Source organism: Nansenia antarctica (genome assembly GCF_963989245.1).
Source record: "Nansenia antarctica genome assembly, chromosome: 6".
Classification (NCBI taxonomy): Eukaryota; Metazoa; Chordata; class Actinopteri; order Argentiniformes; family Microstomatidae; genus Nansenia; species Nansenia antarctica.
In genome coordinates this window covers 45,176-50,175 of record NC_137676.1, presented here as the reverse complement: position 1 = coordinate 50,175, position 5,000 = coordinate 45,176, and positions in this window count along the sequence as shown.

Below are 5,000 nucleotides of genomic sequence, written 5' to 3'. Positions count from 1 at the left end.
TTGAAAATTATGAAATATCTTTATGAAATGTTTTGTTTACCTTTTTGATGTATGTTCCTTTAAGGATTGATCACCTACCTGATATTGAGCTAATTACTGTGAGGAGGCACCTGGTAGATGGCTTTATATAGGAGATCAAAATGTGTGTTCACCAGGGAATGGTGGATCTGATTATGTTTTGAATCGCACAGCATAGCGTACCGTACAGCAAGGCGCACAGCGTATCCCACAGTGTGTTGCAGTGTATCGTACAGCGCACAAGAGTACAACGTATTACTTGAGGAAAGTCCACCTGAGTTTTGTTTAGTTTAATAAATTGTTTTATTTTGATAACTACGACTTCGAGTGCTTTCTAGGAGTGTGAATTCGGAAAACATCGACCATGACCTCAGTGGCTAAATGGAAGTAGGAGACGGGGATTAGCCACTTCACTAGCTTATCCTGATGTGATGTTGAACATGTAAGGATACTGGGCGGTAGAACGCACATACAGTATCTAGGACAAGTCATGAAAGGAGGGTCCTGAAATGTGATAGAGTGCAAAGATAGAACAATCTTTACTCACGGGGGGTCAAATGACCCCTCATGGCTGATTAAGTGTTAAGCCTTTAAAAATATTCGAAGAATCTGGACATCATCGTACACGTTTGCCGTATCAATGCATAAATGGACTGGTGGAGGACATTGCAGAGCTGTTGATAGGTAAAGAGTGTTGTTAGGTGTGATTACCAGCCGCCTTATCTCCTAAGTGGGTATTACAACCTCATTACAGCGTCTCCCCCCCCGTTAACTATTGATCAGCTATGCAGAGATAAGTCAGTCAGGAAGAGGAGAGGAGAGGAGAGGAGAGGAGAGGGGAGGGGAGAGGGGAGGAGAGGAGAGGAGAGGAGAGGGAGAGGGGAGGAGAGGAGAGGGAGAGGGGAGGGAGAGGGGAGGAGAGGAGGGGAGAGGAGAGGAGTGGAGAGGAGAGGAGAGGAGAGGGAGAGGAGAGGGAGAGGGGAGGGGAGGGGAGAGAGAGGAGAGGAGAGGAGAGGAGAGGAGAGAGAGGAGAGGAGAGGAGAGGAGGGGAGAGGGAGAGGGGAGGAGAGGAGAGGAGAGGAGGGGAGGGGAGAGGAGAGGAGAGGAGAGGGAGAGGAGAGGAGAGGAGAGGAGAGGAGGGGAGAGGAGAGGAGGTGAGGGGAGAGGAGAGGAGAGGAGAGAGAGGAGAGGAGAGGAGAGGAGAGGGAGAGGGGAGGAGAGGAGAGGAGGGGAGAGGAGAGGAGTGGAGAGGAGAGGAGAGGAGAGGGAGAGGAGAGGGAGAGGAGGGGAGAGGAGGGGAGAGGAGAGGGGAGGAGAGGAGAGGAGGGGAGTAATATTATTATATTAATAGTAATAACAATAATCATGATAATAATAATAATAATGATTATAATAATAAGAATCATCATCATCGTCATCATCATAATAATAATAATATATTTGATTTATATATAGTGTCTTTCATGGAACCCAAGGACGCTTTACACAGAGACAGACACACAGAGACAGACAGGACACACAGAGACAGGACACACAGAGACAGACAGGGACACACAGAGACAGAACACACAGAGACAGACAGGACACACAGAGACAGACACACAGAGACAGAACACACAGAGACAGACAGGGACACAGAGACAGACACACAGAGACAGGACACACAGAGACAGACAGAACACACAGAGACAGACAGACACACAGAGACAGAGACACACAGAGACATATAGGACACACAGAGACAGACAGACACACAGAGACAGAGACAGAGACACACAGAGACAGGACACACATAGACAGACAGAACACACAGAGACAGACAGACACACAGAGACAGAGACACACAGAGACAGACAGGACACACAGAGACAGACAGACACACAGAGACAGAGACAGAGACACACAGAGACAGACAGAACACACAGAGACAGAGACAGACAGGACACACAGAGACAGACAGAACACACAGAGACAGACAGGACACACAGAGACAGACAGAACACACAGAGACAGACAGACACACAGAGACAGACAGAGACAGACAGGGACACACAGAGACAGACAGGGACACACAGAGACAGAACACACAGAGACAGGACACACAGAGACAGACAGGACACACAGAGACAGACAGGGACACAGAGAGACAGACAGGACACACAGAGACAGACAGAGACAGAGACACACAGAGACAGACAGAGACAGAGACACACAGAGACAGACAGGACACACAGAGACAGACACACAGAGACAGAGACACACAGAGACAGACAGGACACACAGAGACAGACAGACACACAGAGACAGAGACAGAGACACACAGAGACAGACAGAACACACAGAGACAGACAGACACACAGAGACAGAGACACACATAGACAGACAGAACACACAGAGACAGAGACAGAGACACACAGAGACAGACAGAACACACAGAGACAGAGACACACAGAGACAGACAGAACACACAGAGACAGACAGACACACAGAGACAGAGACACACATAGACAGACAGAACACACAGAGACAGAGACAGAGACACACAGAGACAGACAGAACACACAGAGACAGACAGACACACAGAGACAGAGACACACATAGACAGACAGAACACACAGAGACAGAGACAGAGACACACAGAGACAGAGACACACAGAGACAGACAGAGACACACAGAGACAGACAGACACACAGAGACAGAGACACACATAGACAGACAGGACACACAGAGACAGACAGGGACACACAGAGACAGACAGAGACACACAGAGACAGACAGACACACAGAGACAGAGACACACATAGACAGACAGAACACACAGAGACAGACAGGGACACAGAGACAGAGACACACATAGACAGACAGAGACACACAGAGACAGACAGAGACACACAGAGACAGACAGACACACAGAGACAGAGACAGAGACACACAGAGACAGACAGGGACACATAGAGACAGACAGACACACAGAGACAGACACACAGAGACAGACAGGACACACATAGACAGACAGGGACATACAGAGACAGACAGGGACACACAGAGACAGAGACAGAGACATACAGAGACAGGGACACAGAGACAGACAGGGACACAGAGACAGACAGGACACACAGAGACAGAGACAGACAGAGACAGACAGGACACACAGAGACAGAGACACACAGAGACACACAGAGACAGACAGGACACACAGAGACAGGGACACACAGAGACAGACAGGACACACAGAGACAGAGACACACAGAGACAGGGACACAGAGACAGACAGGACACACAGAGACAGACACACACAGAGACAGACAGGGACACACAGAGACAGACAGGGACACACAGAGACAGACACACACACAGACAGACAGGGACACACAGAGACAGAGACACACAGAGACAGAGACAGACAGGGACACACAGAGACAGAGACACACAGAGACAGCGATGCCAAAAAGCTGAACTAGAGGCCAAAGGCCTGGGTGAACAGGTGGGCTGTGAGGGCAGTGTGGAGAGCAGCCCCATGTCTGAGTAAACCCACCGCTCACAGCGACATCATGGCGTCATCAAGCGTTTGTCTTGTAAATCTAATTGCCCTCATCGTCATCGTCTCTGGGCGACATTTTGGGCCCAGCCTAATTTGCCTCTCTAAGCGTTTGTGGCGTAGTCTATCCTCAGTGATTATGAATGTCGTCATTATGTCGGCCTAACAGCTAGCATCAATCACTCTTCAGTGGGGGTTTAATTACCTTGCTCCTTAATCACATTCCAGGGGCAATATTTGTCTTCCAAGTGAAACTCGATTTTCCTCGGCAGGTGACAACCGTCAACGTTGTTGAGATAGACAGCTGAGAGCTAGTTAGCTAGAAGGCTAGACAGCTGAGAGCTAGTTAGCTAGAAGGCTAGACAGCTGAGAGCTAGTTCGAAGCCTGAAACAAGCAGTAGCCTACAGACCACCATTATGTAAATCAGCGTATCTGCTTCCCCCAGTGCATTGTGGGTAGCTGACACTAGATCAGTGATGCACGGTGGCCATGGCTATTCATATGTAGGGTTTAGGCTCCACCCTCTAGCTGGATGCCGTCGCTAAGGGCAACGTAAGGGCAGGTGTGTGTGTGTGTGTGTGTGTGTGTGTGTGTGTGTGTGTGTGTGTGTGTGTATTGATACTGTATCTGTCAATCCACTGGTATCATCTGGTGTGAGTGAATAACATCCTGTGTGTGGCATAACCGGTTGTCAACTCAGCACTACTGTAACTGTGACTGTTTTCATAATGTAAAAATGCACTGCTAGTATTTATGTCCTTTATATATTGTACATTTATGTGGACATAAATAAAGCATTTAAAATGGGTGTGTGTATGCCAGCCATGGTACAGTAGTTTCATGGAGTCTTGTGCAGTGCTCTTGAAGCTGCTCATGGTAGAATTGGGGCCATTGGGAACTCATGCTACCTCTATATACACATATATATATATATGGTACATCTAAAGCACACGTCCACCTTACTCAAACTCATACGGCCAGAGGTCAAAGGTCATAAGACACAGTGCATCAGAGGTGGAGTCAAACCGGTGTAGACAAGCTTGTTGCAGCGTGCAGGTGGATGGCAGCAGAACAGAACTTCCCAAGTTGAGTTAGCTATCGTGAATGCTCTCTGTCTGTCTGTCTGTCTGTCTGTCTCTCTGTCTCTCTGTCTGTCTGTCTGTCTCTCTGTCTGTCTGCCTGTCTGTCTGTCTGTCTGTCTCTCTGTCTGTCTGTCTCTCTGTCTCTCTCTCTGTCTCTCTGTCTGTCTGTCTCTCTGTCTGTCTGTCTCTCTGTCTCTCTCTCTCTGTCTCTCTGTCTGTCTCTCTGTCTCTCTGTCTGTCTGTCTCTCTGTCTGTCTCTCTCTCTGTCTGTCTGTCTGTCTGTCTGTACTGTACTGGAGGTTCCCACACTGCAGCCTAGTCATGTGTGTGGACGGTGGTGACAGGTCGGATCACTGCGAT